At 32.1% G+C, this 20,233-nt stretch overlaps 1 protein-coding gene and 1 long non-coding RNA gene across 5 annotated transcripts in view; one reads left to right on the top strand and one right to left on the bottom strand.

Annotated features, from left to right (window-relative positions):
• The window catches only part of LOC143255690 (uncharacterized), a 67,561-nt gene extending 47,401 nt beyond the window's left edge, over positions 1-20,160 (bottom strand). The window contains exon 1 of the mRNA XM_076511751.1: positions 19,878-20,160. The gene's annotated coding sequence lies outside the window, so the exon portion shown is untranslated. The remainder of the gene's footprint in view (positions 1-19,877) is intronic.
• Positions 1-20,233, top strand: part of LOC143255691 (uncharacterized) — a 68,372-nt gene that overhangs the window by 31,167 nt on the left and 16,972 nt on the right. For 3 of the 4 annotated variants that reach the window (XR_013030791.1, XR_013030790.1, XR_013030792.1), the window contains exon 2: positions 11,251-11,440. This is a non-coding gene — a long non-coding RNA (uncharacterized LOC143255691). Of the gene's footprint in view, positions 1-8,787; positions 8,938-11,250; positions 11,441-20,233 lie in introns of all 4 variants that reach the window. The other variant, XR_013030793.1, reaches the window with a different exon arrangement.

The following is a 20,233-nucleotide window of genomic DNA, read 5'->3' as shown; positions in this document are numbered from 1 at the left end:
TTAAATAACATTAAAATCAACACAAAAGATATAAAATCTTCTGTTCTTTCTTCACACACAAAAATAATCGTATCATCAAAAAATGTTTCAGAGAAATTAAAATATCTAATCAACAAGAAAAGCTGTTTTTATTGTTATAATAGTAAAAGGAATAACCAAAGAGCTTAAAAGGTATCACGTCAGTTAGATAGACATCTTGAAATTATCTAAATTGCAAGTGAAGGAAAAGAGTTGCGTCTCATATATATTTTTAAGAACAAAATAATGCTCTCTTGTTTATGTAATTCAACCAAAATATTAGTCTGCTCTATGTAGTTCGACTTAGATTTTTATAATTAAGAACTCCTTTCATTTACTTTACAAACAAATTGTAAAATCCTATGGGCTTGTATCAAATCCAAAGTTACTAAAACTCGTGAATGAAAGGTGAGTAAATCCATTTTCATGATGCTGACTTATTGCAACGTAAGAAAACAATATTAGAGAACAAAAAAGAAGCAAAATTATATATTTTTTCTGTATACATAGTTCTAAATAACTACACAATAATTCGAATTCTAACACAATTTTTAATGCCATCAGAGTCTGAACCCTTTATTTCATTGTATATATGTTCTGTTTTCCAATTCTTCTAACTTTATTAAGGCATGAAAATACACTATATTTTTACAATGGTTGAGTGTTTCTTCCTTAAGCCTCAGTGTTTTTAATATTTTGAAATTCATAGCGATAGGGTTAATAAGAGATTTACATGAGTTTTGTATCCTTTAAAGCTTACTTTTCAAATTTAGAATATTGACAGAAGAACAGAAATAAACAGATTTTATTGCATTTATATCTATCTCACTTCCTCTAATGTCAGTTTGCTATCCGACTGAAAAGGATTCGACATACATAAGTCTCACTGAAAACGCAGAGCTCTTGAACAGCTTCAGGTATTTGCCATTGTCACTTTCTAGCGCCACCTATGTTTAATAAATAATCACAATCCATGCCTGAAAAAAGTTAAAAAGCGATTTGCCTTTCTTACTTCCTATCCTATTCCAGTCGATTGATTCAGTGATATCCCAGTTTGATATTCATAAAAATATAATTTTAAGTGTCATGTTTTATACATAAAACCACATGCATAGCCTAATACTACTTTAATTTTGAGTAAATATTACCTAAAATTCACAATAAACTTATTATTGGTTTCTATTTTTGTGCACATCATCTAACTGTAATTAATTCTATCAATAGTTCTTGCGCTGAAATGACTGTCATCTGTAAAAGGTCATTTCAGCGAATTATATATTGTAGTCAGACTAATCTGAGTTGATTTTTTGCAAGCTAAAAATAAATATCTTTATATGACAACAATTTTAAGATTGTATTTTTTACAATTTTTCAAATTATCAATAATGCTACCATAAAACCATAAAGTCGCGTGTTATATTGATCCTATTTTAATGAAATGAGGATGTAAGAGTAACCGTTAATCATGTTGCCAACACATGTTTAACGTATGGTGGCATTTGTGTGACTCGGAAATTTACCATTGGAGTCGTATTGATTAGACTTTGGATGTTGTTAATAAATCATTTTAGGAGCAAAACAAAACCGTGTATGAAACTTTCCAGACGTGCCTAGTTGTCATGTTAATTTATCAGTTTTTAGGTATTCGGATAATCTTTCAAACTCATTACCTGTTGAAACTAAAACAACTATTTTATAAAATTAGAAAAATTACAATAATTAAATAGGAAATGTATAATTTAGGTTTATCGTAATATTTGAGTTTAAATTACTTATCAGACCTTTTGTAAACCAGAATCATTATGTAAGCGGTAAGTTTGTGAAATTACATTGGTAAAATTTTGGTTCGATCCCCGTAGTAAGCAGACCTCTGATACCCTTTTGTATACTATTGTTCTAAAAACAACAAAGAAAGTTTAACTACTAGGTATACAATTACATTTTAAGCACAAAAGGTGTGATTTCAATAATAACGTTGAAATAAACTGCTAACAAAATGACAGTTCACGCCAAGTGTGTAAGTTAACAAACATATTCCACAAATGTATATAAATGGAGAGATATCCCCAAAATTAGTATATATAGGTAAGAAATACATATAACAAGAGTACTGAAAAGTTAAGAATTTTAAAATGAAGTAGAAGTCCTGCTATAAAGAGTGATGAATTAAGAATTAAAACCATAATCGCCCCCCAGCGGCACAGTGGTATGTCTGCTTACTTACAATGTTAGAAACTGGGTTTTGGTACCCGCGATGGACAGAGCACAGATAGCATATTGTGGTGCTTTGTACTTGTCTTCAAACAAAAAATCCACAATCACAAATGTGTAAAATTTAATATATACTTTGGCAGCTTTTTAGACTTATATTTAGGCAAAAATATGGATTTAAAGGTATCATATGTTACTTTATTCTAATTATGTCTAAAAGAATTTCAGTTGCTGTTACTATTGAAGATTTCCTCTTGTTATTTCAGATATGTTCACAACAATTTCACCTGTTACTTCTACTTTAGAAACATAATCATAAAAACGTTATATGCTTATTTTGGGAGAAAAAAAACAGTGTTTTTGCGCAAAAAAACACAATCTATGAATTTTTGAGAGACTTTTTTAATTAACACTTTAGAAGTTAAACATTAGCTAAATTAATATAGAATTTACCTTATCTGTTCAATGATGCGTCTTTTGAGTTTCCTGTTTTAAACTATTCATCCTAATGCTAAAAGATAAACGAACTTTCTCTTTTCTTATAATAAGAATAGTTACGCCTATTGTTTAAACATATTTAATACAAAAACCAACAAAATAGTAATTAACCCTACATCTGACTGAGCACGACCCAGTGGTTAGTGAGCTGTACCACCAAACCAAGAGTCCATGATTTCGGTCCCTTTACTGAAAACAACAACAAAAAGAAAACAGTGCCATGGGTGAGCTGTTAGGAGCGATGGTTAGATACCACTACATGGTTTGTAGAAATGTATTCCGAAAGATATTGGTAGGTGATACTGACTAGCTGATTTCTCTCTTGTCTATTGATTCAAAACTAAGAATGGCTAGTGTGGATTTCTCTCGTGTAGATTAGCGCGTAAACCAGTTAAACAATTAACCAGAAGCTTAAAAGAATACGACAGATTTAAATATGGTTATCACCGAATATTTATCTACGCTTATAATATAAGAAAGCTTGAAAGTTCGAGCACTAGAGATAAAACTATCTTCGTTCATTATATAAAAAAGTTTAACTGTTCGGTATTGAAGCTCATACTGACTTAACTTATCATTTAAGGAAGGTTTATACTTTATGAGTTCACTATTCGTCTATCATATAAGAAAGTTTAGTAGTTCAAGTATCGCAATTCAAGCTATCTTCGTCTATTACTATTTGATAACTGAAGTATAGCTGAGACGGTTTGACGTTTCAGTTATTGTAGCATATGATATCTACGTTTATCACGTAAGGTGGCCCGCCATGGCCAGGTAGTTAAGACACTTGAGTCGTAATCTGAGGGTCGCGGGTTCGAATCCCCGTCACACTAGCCATGCACGCTTATTCAGCCGTGGGGGAGTTATAATGTGACGGTCAATCTCACTATTTTTGGGTAAAAGTGTAATACAAGAGTTAACAGTGGGTGGTGATGCCTGCTGCCTTCCCTCTAGACGTACACTGCTAAATTAGGGACGGCTAGCACAAATAGCCCTCGTGTAGCTTTGCGCGAAATTCAGAACAAAGAAACCACATAAGGCAGTTCGATGGCTGCATCTTCACAGTAGTAACTCTTAATGGCTCCCATATAAGAAATCTTGTTACCTTAATAATTCCATAAGTTTGTTTACAAACTGTTCAGCTATGTTCCTCTCCAAAATAAACAAAATCAAACAGTAAGTAACAGTACACGAACACTGTAAACAGTAGATAAGTTAAAACTCGGTATCGAGGAAAACTAGGTGCTAAAACAAATAAAATTAACCTTAGGCGCATTGGGCTTGCAGATTTAAAACTCAGAAACTAAAGTCAAACAAGAGGGAATTTTCAATAGCCGAGGGTGTATTTATATCTCAAATTAGTCAAGAAATGGAGCTATGAGCCAAAAGTATGTACTCGAAAAAACAAACTCAGAGACATTCTACGAGCCACTTTGCCGCGGCTAATAAATATGTTAATCCTGTAGCCACTTTCGGGCTATGCTGGTCGCGATGTCCCAAAGAGAAAAATATTACCTCAGCTAGTTGAACCAATAATAGACTATGACACGGGAGGGTCGGATCAGTTATCTCACAAGTTCAAATTGGTAATTATCAAAGCTTTATCTTGCTATTTTACCTAAATAACAGTGTTTATTGTCACGTGATATAAAACACCGCAACTAAAATTGAGAAGCGTGTTTAGTGACATTATATCTAAACTCTGGGCTTTTTAGTCTGTAGCTAATCCAACTAACCACTGGGCCATGCCTGGCCGTAAATATAATAATAAATGAAAAACACATATTCAGGACAGGAGAAAATAACATTGGAATCGATACGATGAATAAAAATTATTTTAAAGAAATTATATTATAAAATATATATATTAAATTATATTATATTGTGTCATACATTTGAATAATATGTTAAAATTGCATCGTTGTTATTAGATAATATAACAAAAATTAAGTAAAAATAGTTATGTTAAAAATACGAAAATTATTTAAAATGGCATATTTCTCGTTATTCAAAATATTAAAAGATATAACGAAAAAATATACAGGTGGAAGAAGCTGAGAGAAAATGAACGCTTAAAAAAAGGCTTTCCTCTAAATATTCCTTTTGAAGGTGTCAAATGCAAAAGTAATTTTATTTTGAAGAAGCTCTTCGTTTATCCACTTGTCTAGACATAAAGATAATTCTTAGATTTTGAAGAGTTTTATGGAATGTTAATGAGGATCGCGAGAAAAAACATAGAGTTATTCTATGTCTTAAGTATGTTCATCAACCCATTCAGCTAAAATCCTCTCTTTTCTCTAAATCGGTTTTTCTTCGGAACATGTCATAAAATTGTATGTGAAACCACAATGTTTTTTACTGTAGTAGATGGATTATAAACTCTGTGTGGACACTCTGAAGTCACTGTGAATGGATGGAGTTTAGCACCTTTATCGCAGGTCATTTTCCTAACGGTATCTTGATATTAAATAAAGTTTTAGTATTGATTGAATGTTTCTATAGAACATTTAGGGCAGAAAACTATAAAAATTATGTCTCGTGGCATACTCAATCAACAGAAAAATATGAGTTATTTTGAGAAGCACGTAAAATTGTTTGTTCGTTCATTTGTTTTATCATTTTCGCAACAAAAAGAACTTTAGAAATGGCTGTCTGCGCTTAATCATTGTTAATTTTAAGCTGATAGACTATATATTATTGAGCTGAAAAACAAAACCAGGCGCCAGTTTTTGAGCTACTCGTTTCTGTCTGAACAGTGAAATTCAACTTTTCAAAATATGGAATGTGCTTTGTTGCTATAATGGAACTCGAACCGTGAATCTTCGAATTCACGGTCCGCATACGTTAAGCATTAGTCCACGCTCAACATTAGAAGTATGTCAGTGACCTCAATATTACGAAGATTGTAGGTGATGACAAACGGTATTCTGATCGTAATGAAGCTGGTGCTATTATGAGTGATCCTGTGTTCATACTACTGGCATAGTTTATACAGCTCTTTGAAGCAAGTTAGTGATAGCCACGTTTATGGAATAGTAACTTTCCTTGTTTATTGTTGTGGGATTTAATTATTTGTTTTCACAGTATCACAAATTGTAAGTTTCAAATTTTGTGTTCTTTATGTTTAAGGTGATATAAAGTAGCTGACAGAGTTCCAGAGCTGGTAGAGAAAAACCTCAAAGACTGGCACTGATGAACCAGATACGTAATGAGTGTAAATGTGCTTAAGAGTATGAAAGCAGTTTGAATAACTTAAGAAAAGTTTTATGTTTTAGACCCAATACTACGTAATTCATTAAAATATGGGAGTTTCACTTGTCTAGGTATATGCCAAAAAACCTTCTATAGATTCAAGTTAGCGATGAAACTTTATTGGATAACTTACCTCATTCTTGTCGATCTACTTATTTTGAAAACAGTTTGTTTCCCATCTCTACGTGCTATTTATATACAATTGTTTCATCTAGTACAATAATATTCTTTTCTTATCATATAGATAGTGACCACACAGTATCTAACGCTATTTACTTGCATTTTACAGTTTGGATATTTCTAATTAGAAAGACACATCTTATTCTGCCTACGACTAAGAATATCCTAAGATATGGTAAGATAAACAAGTATGTACTGCTCAGAAAAACTTGTAGCTGAAGAAACACTTTGAATTTTCAGAAACATCATGTTTTCTCGAACTTTTCAAATGATAAATGGCGTAATGTTTAAACGATAAATAAACAGAGGGGCAGGTGCATTATTGCAAAACTGGTGATAATTCTGGTTTAAGAAAGAGTATTAATTTGTGTGTTTTTTCACTAAATGCACGAGATATTTTAAATAAATTAAAAGAGATGTGTGAATCTACATTGTAACAAACATACACCGAAACTCCAGCGAGTACCACAAAACATCTATATGGTTATTATTTAACACAAAATATGAAAGGTTTGTTTATTTTTTTAATTTTGAATTTCGCGCAAAGCTACACGAGGGCTATCTGCGCTAGCCGTCCGTAATTTAGGAGTGTAAGACAAGAAGAAAGGCATCACCACCTACCGCCAACTCTTGGGCTACTCTTTTACCAACGAATAATGGGATTGACCGTAACATTATAATGCTTTCGCGACTGAAAGGGCGAGTATGTTTGGTCCGACGTAAATTCGAATCTGCGTTCCTCAGATTGCGAGTCAAACGCCTTAACCATGCCGGGCCAAAAATACGAAAGGAAATAATAGAATACGACATGATCGGTCATCCAGAAATATTCAGACGAAATGCTGTTCGTTTTAAGTTATTTTATACGTTTATTTTTAGGTGAACTTTTGTATTTTCCAGTATATTTTTTGCACTTAGATCAGTTTTAAAATTAGGTTTTCTTGTTATCTCCTGGGGTTATATATATTATAATAAATATGATTCAAATAAAAATAACGGATGAAAAATCTATGTAAACAAGTCACAAATATAAAAGTGAATTCCGCGTGAATGCGCCGTTTATTTTTAGCATGAAACGTTGATGATTCATAACGTAATGATAACTCATTATGTGCAACAACAACGTTTAATTAGTTTTTACAATGTGAAGATATGATCATATATGAATATAAAATTTAAATTAACTCAAGTAACTCTCCAAACCTAAGGCATTATTCATTACTATATATAGAAATAACGTTTTCATCTGAAAAAGAAGTACTTTTTTATCGAATTCATGCTTGAAAAATTTCAAGCTTTAATATTTTGCATGTTATTCTAAAAAATAAAATAAATAATTTAAAATTAAGTGTTTTAGAGATCCGTAAACAGTTTAAGAACTCATACTACATAAATATGTATTAACTTCAGAAACTGACGCATACCCGATAAACTCTGGAAAGAATTTTGAATTTCTATTATTATACAAGCATCATAATTATCATAATACAGTGTATATTTAGTTTCATCTCCTCGACGAAGCCTTTGAAAAGGATGTTAATGAGGACATATATTTGTTGCAAGTGTTTGACAATTTTTATCTACGTCATTAATGTTTTAAAGTTTTCAAGAAATATAAGTTGATATACATAAGAACCGTTTCATTCAGTGAGCAAATGCCCAGTTTCCACTGCGCACGTTCAGTCATGGCCAGGTGTTTAAGGCACTAAACTCTTAATCTAAGGGTCGCGGGTTCGAATCCCCGTCACACCAAACATGCTCGCCCTTTCATCCGTGGAAGCGTTATAATGTAACGATCAGTCCCGTTATTCATTGATAAAAAGAGTAGCCTAAGAGTTGGAGGCGGGTGGTGATGGCTAGTTACCTTCTCTCTAGTCTTACACTGCTAAATTAAGAATGGCTAGCGCAAATAGCCCTCGTGTAGCTTTGCGCGAAATACAAAACTAAAAACTAATCAAAGTGCACGGTATTTTCTTATCAGCAGTGGGGCGGTCCCCTAGTCTATACTTGGCCGAGGGCGCACTAAGTCAGTTCTTAAGGTGGCATTGATATATATATTAATATTATTTAAAATAAGACCATTTAATGCCTTCCTTAATTTTTGCATGATATTTAAACTTTACTTATAGATTCAGCGTTTAGTAAGAATAACGAAAAACATATAATTTTAATACTACAAAAATGCTTCAGATAAAATTAACATATAACTTAATGAACACTGACAATTTTCACATGCTGACAGAGAGGGAAAAATCATAATATTTTTTTGTCTTTTGTTTAAAAATACATTTTACAACGTTTATAAATTGTTTGCAAGTGTACAATTTGTAAACCTTTTCATCTTCCTTAGTCAATATTTTAAAGTAAGGCCACCACACTGATTTCGTTTTTGGCTTGTACGTGTTTAATTTCGCAATCCCCTAATAATCAGACAGGATCCGAACGTGTGGTTATCGTATTTATAATCACATTACAACGTTATGGTTTTGTTCATCAATGCCGCAAAATGAACTCAATTTGCTTAAACTGTTGAGTGAAAAGTACGAGAAGAATGATATACAATAGTTATGTCTCAGTAAAAACCTAAGTAAGCGAACTATTATATAGTGGTTGGTTTAAATGTTTTAGCGCAGGATAGTGAAAGAAAAATACAGAAAGCCACGAAAACCACAAGAATTGGATAACCATCTGGAGGAATTATTTTATGATGGTAACAGATGCTGTACTTTCAAAGGAATTGTGATATGAAAATACCGTAAAAAGTAAACTTCTGAAAAAGTAGGTTGAATCTTGGTCCACAGAGATTTATGATTACACTAAGATATAAGCATTAAATGCAAAACATTTTTCCCTTATTTAATGAGGGATGATTATGAAATTAACTGATATCTGATTATGTTACATATAATACGTGTTTCTTCTGCATTCGCATTTCTTTGACAAAAGAACCTAAATCCCATGTTTTACACTCGACATGGCCAGGTGGGTTAATGTGTTTGGCTCGTAATCTGAGGGTCGAGGGTTCGTATTCTCCTCGCACTAAATATGCTCGTCCTTTCAGCCGTGGGTGCGTTATAAGTTACGGTCAATCCCATTATCACTGCTAAATTAGGGACGAGTTGTGCAGATAACCCTCGAGTAGCTTTGCACGAAATTCAAAAACAAACAAACAAACCCATGTTTTAGGGATATTTAATGTAATAATTGCTAAGTTATTGTTATTTATCAGCATAGTATATACTATAAATCCCTATCTTTTAACAATATTTATTTCTCTCAGTACGTCAGTATTTCTTTAACGGCATGACATATATTAAGTACCTAAATTACTAATTATTTTATTTTTGCAATATTGTTAAAAAGACTGAATGTCTACTTTATACTGTCCACTTACCATTATTGTATGAGCTGAATATCTTAGTTAACATTTAATTTTGTGTAAAGCATTTAAGTTATCTCTTAATTGTTACAACGGGTCTGTATTTGCACTGCTTATTAATAAAAGTTGGCATTTCGTAAAATCAGCATAGTTTATGCATGTAAAGAACCTGGTGCTGGAATGAGTTTTAAGTTTCTTTCTTGTCCAGATTTATAATTTTGGAGTTAAGAAAAAAATTAAATCACTATTTATTTGTTCAACATCTTTACATATACACATTACTCTTTACTTGCTGATATAACACCTACTGTACCTAAATCACCATTTATTTAACAGTCCTACATTACTATACACTTACCAGTGTTAAACCTGCTGTATACCTAAATCACCATTTATTTAACAGTCCTACATTACTATACACTTACCAGTGTTAAACTTGCTGTATACCTAATTCACCATTTACTTAACATTTATTTACTTGTATTAACTTACCGTGCATTTACTAGTGTAACACCTAATGTGCACTTAAATCACCATTTATTTAACAGTCTTACATGTGCTGAGTTCCTACGTTACTATTAACTTACCACTGTTAAATCTACTGTGTATATAGATCATTTATTTGGCAGTGCTGTTTGTATTAAGTACTTACATTACTATTAACTTACCAATGTTAAACCCACTATGTACCTAAATTGCCATTTAATCAGCTCCTACACGTGCTAAGTACTTACTTTACTATTCACTTACAAGGATAACACCCACTGTGTATCCAGATCATCCTTTATTTAACAATCCCTGTATATGCTGAGTACCTACACTGCTATTCTCTTATCCTTGTTAAACCTACTGTGTACCTAAATCACCACTTATTCAATAGTCTTATATGTACTTTACTATTCACTTACTAGTATAGCACCTATTGTGTATTAAGATCATCATCTATTTAACAGTCTTATATGTGCTGAGTACCTACATTACTGCTAACTTACCAGAGTTACACCTGTTGAGTACTTAGATCACCATTACAGGTACTGGTTATCACATGTAGTAAATAATTAAATTATGAATCACTTAAATGTGTTACAAACACCGAGTGTCAAATAAACACTTACTTAATACTCTTGTGCGTACTGTGTACCAAATCATAATATATTTAATAGTATTGCATGTGAGGGACAATAAGCTCTCTAAAGGATTATATCAAATAATGTTATAAATGGATGTATTAGGTACCTTAAATGATTTTGACGCAACCTGTAGTGAGGACCGTAATTACTATATTTAACAGAATCTTCAGTGATAAGTTTTAATCACTTTTTTAATTAAGTTTCATAATCACTATGTTGAATACTGAATTCTGATCTATGTTAGAATTAAGTTTTGGTAAGCATCACAACAAGTCTTTTATAATTTTAGCCTCTCCATTCTCTACTGATTCAAGATGAAATAATAAGTTTAATCACGTCTTTCTTAAAGGAAGCCTGTTCGAGTCAGTAACGAATGACGTGATCAAAATTATTATAACTCCTTTCGTGTTGCGTTACATATATTTAATAATCATTTAATCACAAATTAACTGTAGCCCGTATACTCAGTATCTTACTTACTGCCTATCAGTGTTTCAGTTTTAATGATTGTTGAATTTTTATACTAATGTATTTCCGCATACGAATAAAAAACGGAGATTAACTGTTTGTTCGTTTTTATAGAGCGAAACCACACTGAGATACCTGCTGTGTCTACAACGGTAACTCGAACTACGAATTTTAGAGTTGTAACTCCTTAAAGTTACCGTCGGTTGTCACTGACTTTCTTTCTGGTCAAAGGTTCTATATTCGAGATGGTTAGGCCTGGAACTATGAGTGTCTGACTTGGCCGTTTAAACCAAAGGCCCATCAGGTGAGGTTTAAATTGAAATTTCCAAACACTAAATACAAAGTAAGAACGTTATCAAAATGACAATACGTACTCATAACTACAAAAAACGTTCTGGATCCATATTTTAAGAAAATGTTTAGCGTTTCAAAAATTGGAAATGTTGGTCAAAATTTTCAAACAATTTAAGTATAAATCATATACTCATAATGAAGTGGGCTCAGCAGATAGCCTAATGTGACTTTTCAATAAGAAAAAAAAATACACGCATAATGAAATGAAATAAAAATTTTACTTCCGAGCTTTTGTTTATCTGACGTTCGATATTTTACCGTGTAATTGTTATTGTGTAGTTTTAGGGAAAATGAAAATTCAATGCTTCGTTACGAATTATGAGAAGGATAATAAAGTTCATTATTTTTATTAGAATGTGGACTGGACTTGTAGTAAATCTCTGGATTTTAGATCTGCGTTCGAATCTATTTGATACCACAATATTAAACTGGAATTTTAAAATGTTGGTGCTTTATAAGGGTGGCAATCAATCTCTTAATGTGGATTATAGATAGCAAGAAACTATTGACTACCTGTCTTCCATGTGGTCAGTAGTTCAAAATTAGAAAGGGAGCGGATAGCATTAGTAGTTTTTGCCATAATTGCAAACACAATGTCTAAATTAAGTAAAGATCCACTATAACGGAACAATCAGAGGGCACGTAAAAAAGTCAAAACTCGTTCCGTAATTGTGGATCTTAGTGTTGTTTTAAATTACTTTACAGAGTATTTTATATTTATCTTCTATTACAAATATAAATTATTTTTCAGACGGTCCATGTGAATACTAATTGTGTTTTATATATAACAGCTGACAAAAAAAAAAGTATTGGAAAAAGTAATTTCTTTTCTTGCAGTAGTTATAAATATAGTACTTGCTAAGATCATGTATTGGAACTTTAACATTGCTGAAATTTTCAGCAATGAAAAATACATTACAAGAAACCCGCAACGTGACTGACTCAAATTACTCACTTCACATTATCGATAGTTCCCGCCATCAGATTTCCATATGCGTCTCTTGTGTATACTTCAGATCTCTGTATTTCAGATCCAGAATTTTACTGCCTAGTTTTCGCGTCTTTAATGTTGAATTCTCAGAATGCAAATTGGCACAGATAAAACCTGTTGTTTGACCTCATAATATCTACAGCTTTACGGTTCCCTGTAAATGTGTAATTGTGACACATTTTAAGTGCATATATCCAGCAGAATTTCTATAAATTAATCAATAGAACTATTCAATACACGCGGAGGTAGCTTACCTGAAATTCCCTATAATAAACAAAATTCTCATTGCTTCCACATGTTATTCGTATTTATATTATTTATATGTGTGTTTTAGAATGTGTGATAATGTTGTTAAATATTTTTATCGAGATAAAAGTATAAAGATTAATAGTTTATTTGGCTGATGTAACGGTTTGTTATTATTTTCCATAGAAGAAAAAGCAAAACTGGCATCGCCAGGTGGTGAGGGCGCACGACTCGTAATCTGAGGATACCGGGTTTGAATCCCCGTCATCCCAAATATAACTACCCTTTCAGTAGTGGGAGCGTTATAAGTAATGGTCAATTTCACTATTCGTTGATTAAAAAGAGTAGCCCAAGAGTTGGTGATGATTAGTTACTTTCTCTCTAGTTTTACACTCCTAGATTAGGAACGGCTAGCCCTCGTGTAACTTTGCTCCATATTCAGAAAACAGACAAACAAACAAATTAGAAAATACCTCAAAGCGTAGAAAAATGTTCAAAAATGATAAAACGTACGTCTAACACAAAACTTTTTATTATTCTTTGCAACATTTTGGGCAGAAGCCCTGCGTCAAGTAGTGCGAACCATATTACATGAAAAAAATAAGACTTGGGAATTTGTCTAAACCTTTTGATCCATGTTACACTGTTTATACTGACTAAAGAAGAGCTGCTGCACGAAACACTGTAAGTAATAATAAAAAATGTTTGGTGATAAACACGTGTTTTAACATTTTTTAACATTGTTTCTTTATTTTCCATGACTTGAGTAGTTGTACCATATTTTTAATAAAACATAAAGTTAAGAGAAAAGACCAACGAGAAAATGTTTTCCATAATCTTCGATGGCAAAAGTAAAAAATTATAAACTACCAAAAACTGAACCACCTGTCTGCTTCACTGATAATAATGTGATAATTTTCATATCTAAATATACATATGTGTTTGTTTTGTTCGTAGTTAAGCACCATTATGTAGTTTAGTGCTTAACTATCCGTGCTCTGCCCACCATGGCACCACGGGTATCGAAACCTGGCTTCTAGTGTTGTAAGTCTGCAGAAGACACATTGTGCCACTATAAGGCTATTATATATATATAAATATACAATTTATATATAGGACTGAATACGTTAATATAATTCTCGGTTACTAGGATCTTTTTTTCATACATTGGTAAATTAAGAAGAGCTTATAAAACCAACAACCGAACTAACTTAATGCATATGTTTATGAAGGGTGTCCAGTGTAACAAACAGACTAGATATAGTAATGTTACAAAATATACTCGCAAGAAAACTATAAACTATAATGATTACATTCCATTTATAAATAAATAAATCTTGTTTACTTTCGATAAACAATGGCATTTGAATAATACTGAAAATAAATTAGACGTGATAAATTAGGCAACACTTCATACTAATAAATCTCCCAGACAAAAAGCATTTGTTATTACTGAAACTTAATGAACGTCCAAACAATATATGTATTTTATATTTGGGCCTGGAATTATTTTTGTAATTTTAAACTAAAGTTATTTCAGTTCTTTAAGCTTACTTGACCTCAAAAGTTTTAACACTAACTTTGTATCTATTCGAAAATGTATAGACATATGTTTTCTTCTTATTGAAGAATATATTCTTCAACATAGCTTATCGTTAGTATAGATTCAGGTGCAAAGAAACATTCGCGTTTTCTACCCGAATAATTTAACCTTGAATATGGCACGACCTACTAGATTGTTCCTCGGAAGGTAAGAGCTAACTTTACAGACTTAGTTAAAATCCGGAGTTTGATTCTTTGCGGTAAATAGTGCAGTTAACTTTGCACTAAGAATGACATTAACAATGCCAAATTTTATAATCTTCCATTGCATATAAATTCTCAAATGTTCTATTACGATGTAATTAATAGACAATTGTCAAAATTTTCCTGAAGTTTCATGTTCACAAGTCTCTCATCATGAGATCACTTCAGCATATATTTATATACATACATATTAAATAAAACAGTCACTTGTGTATTATAAACCTGGTGCAGTCCATTTCTTCGTTATAGCACGAATTCGGTCTTTATAGTTTACAGATATAATCTGTATTCTAGAAACTTTGGCTAGAGCTTCAAACTGTTTAGGAACCAGATGAACGAGAGGATAGATCCACCAGCAGTGTATCAAGAGCACCCATCTTCAGATAATTATAGAAGTAACTGTTAAATAAACACGAGCTAAAACATTCCTCGTGATTGATGAAAATTATATCTAGTAGTTTATTTTGAAGAATCTTTTTTTTTTCGAGGCTATTTTGTTAATTCATGGCAAAGTTCTCAAAATCACATGCTAAAGGCCTTTCATAGCCATTGTGATGAATATACATACAATCCGTGACCTCTTAAGAGAGATTATCTTCGAAGCCAAAAGTGCTACATAAATTGCCGAGTACAAACAAAAGCATTTAAAGAAAATGGTAATCTGTGGGAGGGGCTTCAACTGATTTCACTCGATAAGTAAAGCTCATTATTTGTTATTAGCCCAATCATTACAGCGCTGGGATCTCGACTAGTAAGCCGAGATATCTGATGATAGACAGCTTAAACGAGAAAAGTTAAGCTTAAATGTCGATCTTTATCCCACCGATTTATATGTAACAGAAACATATATATGTAAATTATTATAACTTCTATTGAATAATACTTTTCCTCAAAGGACTTATATCAGAATAGCACTAAGTTTTCTTCAAATACATGATGGAGCTGATAACGGTAAGATCAGGGTAATCATGTCTGATATGTTGCTGTATAAACAGTGCAATGCCAGAGACCCCTGTCTTTAGTTCTTTCTTAGCCTTCACCCTGGTAATCTCCAAGCAATCATCAACGTTATTCTTTCACCAAGCGATAGAACCGATTCTTTGCAACTGTACCATCCTCTTCCCATTACATTGTCCTCTTACTCAGAATAAGTTATTTTCCTGAAAGTTACATGTCATTCAAAATCGACGAACATCAGTTTTCTGTAGAAAACCTGACAGCAGTGTCTCTAGTATCACATTTCCAATCCTCTGACAGTCAATCTTCTTCGGTATCCACCTTTCAAAGCCGTTAGTTCCAACCAGGGATTAAACTTGAATTGTTCGGTAGGGAGTTCTGCCTTTTGAGTAATCCATTAGTATTCCAGGTTTTCTGGTTAAAATGTCAAATTGGATCATAGAAATTAATACCATCTCTTTCAAAATCCAATGTAACCACTGATTAAAACAGAAAAAACCAAAACAATGAAAACCTTATAACCATAGAAACTTAAGTAGTGAATATATTAGGTATTATTACAAAATTGTGTAAAACTTTCAAAAAAACAGAAATATTGCTGAGGATATCATCTTCTATTGAATACAAAATCCCTACGTCATTTGCTCAATGCTACTCTAGCTTATAATGAATATAAAAGATCGTGATAAATTGTTTAACCCGACTTTAATGCTTTGAACATATCATTTCCATTATGTAAGAAAATTTGTAATTTTTTATAGCTTTATGGCTAAGATTTCTTATAACAGTATAGTAATCGACATCTATTGTCATTTGTAAAAAAATGTTTATTTAAACAATGATTTTTACATTTACTTTTAGAATTGTTAATTGTTATTAAAAACTAAACAGTAACAACATTTTTAAATATTTACTTTTTTTAACACCTATTGCTTCATTACGTTGCCCCCAGGTGGCATAGTGGTATTTTGGGGAACTTACAACGCTAGAAACGAGGTTTCAATACCTGTGGTGAGCAGAACATATATAATCCATTGTGTAGCTTTCTGCTTAATTACAAACAAACAAATATTTATATTTTACAAGTATGTATTTTAAGACTAGTACTTTGTCAGATATTTATTAGTTACTGGTTACACGTGACACAGTGTTGCCATGCATGTACTGTTAGTTTGAGAATTCATGGTTTAGGATCCGTTGGTGCTGAAATGTAGATTCTCTAACCAAATGACGATGAAATCCTATTCTTATATCAGATAATAATAGCCGAAGAGCTGGTGATTGTTGCTGTTGACTAGGTGCCTTCATCTTATATACCAGTTCAAAATTATGAAAGCAATGCGCAGTTAACTTTTATGTAGCTTTGCGCGAAATTCTGAAACAAACGAATAGATACTTGTTGTTGTAATCTATTTAATATACTTGGACAGCTGCCACGACCTGGGCTTACTTCTGTTTTGGCACTGAGAGACATAAACAATATGAAACCATACATACTTTCAACGTGCTAAACCCAGTTTTTCACGAAACATGCTATTGTAAACAGTTTTAAAATAGGTCTCGTTTCCACTATTTATTTTCAATATTGAGCAAAGACCTTGATTTACCCTATTGGTAATTTTAGACTTTTGAATGTAGATAGTGGGGTTTGAACATGTAATCATTTTCTTGTGTTTCAAGTACGTGATATACAGCCGATAGTAACAAGTTTCACATCCGATAACAACAAAAAATTACGCTAATATGTAATATATGCTAATAAATACACAAAATATACATGTATTGCTCCTTCACTGGAAAAAGAAATAAACTGGTTGAAGAGGTGGGAAAGACGAAACGACTCTCTCAGCAATGTACGATGACTCTGAGTAAGTTCCTAAAGTTTATAATCATTTGTGTTTTAATACTTAACACAAACATATATCCTCCAAATAAAATAAAATAAAAACATTCCGGTAATATTATCTGAGCAACAATGCACGTTACTTGAGCATGAAGTTTGTATTATTCTCTCAGAAAGAACAAATTCGTATTAGTACAAATAACAATATTCAGAACAAATTCGTATTAGTACAAATAACAATATTCAGAACCGTATTAGTACAAATAACAATATTCAGTTTTGATTATAGAAAGTGAATTGAAAAAGTTTTGATTTGAGAGATCAATTTATCATTAAGTTTTGGTGACAGGTAGGTTCGTATTAAGGTTTGACCTGGTAGAGTGGGTTATAGTTACGTTTCTGTTCAGGACAGTAGGCTGTTATTTAGTTACAGGTATGGAAAGTAGGTTAGTATTAAGTTTTGGTTTGGGAAAGGAAATCATTATAAACTTTCGAGTCCCCTGATGGATCAACTATAGGATTACAGACTTACAATACTAGCATCCGGATTCGATTCTCTGCGGTTTGTAGAGTGCAAATTATCTATTGAGTAACTTTGTGTTAATAAAAACACAAACAAACATTTAATTTTCACTCTGAAAGAGGGTGGGTTATCGTTTAGTGTTGGATTAGGTGAAATAGTTGTTATTAAGGTTTGTTTTGAGAGACTGGGTTATTAGTAATTTTTAGTTTCGAGTAAGGAAAGTGGGTTATTATTAAGATTTGACTTGAAATAGGAAACTAAAATAAATTTAATTTTTTTTTAAATCTGGACGAAATTGATGAATTATGAATCCTAGAGTCCATGAATCGCATTCTACACTTTAAGTGTGGGGTGCGTTATAAGAGTAATGGTAAAATCTCATTATTACAATATACCTAAAGTCAACAGTGAGTACTGTTGTCTACTTGTCTTTCCTTTTCGCTGTAAATCAAATTTGTAACGGCTAGCGAATATCTCAATCAAACAAATAAACAAAGCTTACAAGCTTACGAATCTGAAAAACACACTTGACCTTTCCAGGATCAGACCTGATTCTGCTTTGAGCCTCTGCCTTAGCAACTTCCTTTTTAACTGGGTCATAGAAGGATCAATATAACTTACAAAAAAAAAAGAGTAATAAGAAGCTTTTTTCATTAGTATCAGAAATAAACCTGTTTGCACACATTGTCCACTTCATTACTCTTATACGTTTTCCAATGGTGATGTCTATTATTAAACTACCTTATTATTATATCCGACTTCATCACCTTTACCCACCATTTAGGGACATTTTGTAATCAATGATCAATAACAACTGCTGCCATCTACCTGCTGTTTCATCTTAAATAAACTGAAATGGATTTTAAAATTCAATCAGCTATTTGATACCATGCGTTTTGGAGTCATATTTGCAGCACTAGTCAGTTTTTGGTTCGTCGTATGTTTATACAGTTGGAAGAACTTTTCTTATTCTTATAACAGAGAGAACTATCTAACAACTAGGGTTTAAGCAGTGTTTAGTTCCTTCTCACCAATAAAATAAAATTTTGTGATAGACAGTTCTTCATCTTTCTTCTGGTTTAGGCTTTCAAAAGTTAATAAACTTTTGAAAAATCTTTTCAGATACGATTTAAAGGACGTTTATCTGATTTTCTGTATCTAGTATACAAATGTCTCAACGATGGGAGTTTCGTTTTGTTTATAACATACAAAGGTGTGAATAGATTATATAATACTATGTTTTCGAAGTCTAAGTATATTTACCTTGTTCAAGCTTTTTCACTCAATTATCAGAGTTTTCTCTGGTATAGTTCAGACTTCCATAAACTTTACTCTGGGACAACACCTTTACTTGTTTGACAGTTGCAAAGACTTAAGAGCCCCCACCGTAGTTATGGACGAAGAAACAACTCAGTTATAGTTACATCTAGCGGTATTGAATTCTCTTAGGAACTAGCTTACAATTAATATACGCTTATACGTGAAGAATCAAAGTAACTGAAACAGATTCTCATTATAGGATAATATCTGTTATTGTATTCATATTATTATAATTAGACCAGATGATGCATATGTGTGTATATATATATATATATATATTTATATGTATAACACCATGAGCTTCTCTCGTAATTTTGTTCAAAGGTCGAGTTATCATTTGGTTCGAGTTTGGCATTAAACTTTCCACAAACGATAATATAGTTAAGAGGAAGAGAATGTGAAACAAATATATATTTCCATTTGTTTTATATTTCAATTTACTTGTCTTTAACTGAAATGTGTACTATATTATTATCTACTTCTTATTTAATTTCTTTTATTTCTATTTATTCAATCATTTAAAAAACGAATACCATGACTAAGCACATGTACTGTCATCAACAAGTGTCCAGTTGGATAGATTGTCAAAATTTCAATAACAAAACAAATGTCATACTTTTTAAACTCATTCATAATCATATGTTTCATAACGAAAGATGATGTACTTTTTATTCATTTAGTTTTTCGCCTTTATTTCTTACCTGACTGTAAATTTTCTTTTATATTCAAACTATTTATGACTAGGTAAAATGTTTTGCAACATCCTGTCAGCTTTCAAGGTGTTTCATAATTTTTGTTCCCATTTTACTCCATTTGCTGTCTTTTAGCGGTCGATATATTTTAATAACTTTGATTATGATATCTATTTATACTTTCAACGTTACTTTTTTAGCGACTTTTCTTTGTTTAAACAACAACCATACCTATCTATATGCACTACTATTGATCCCACGCGCACAAACAAGAGCTCCAAACACGCACATCATCTGCGCTCCACGTGCTCACCACGTGCCTTTAAACTGAAATCTTATTGGTTCGGTTGTTGTCGCTGTTTCAA

This window comes from Tachypleus tridentatus, chromosome 7 (assembly GCF_004210375.1).
Source record: "Tachypleus tridentatus isolate NWPU-2018 chromosome 7, ASM421037v1, whole genome shotgun sequence".
NCBI lineage: Eukaryota > Metazoa > Arthropoda > Merostomata > Xiphosura > Limulidae > Tachypleus > Tachypleus tridentatus.
The sequence above is the reverse complement of the archived record's forward strand: the minus strand, read 5'-3'. Positions and strand labels throughout refer to the sequence as shown.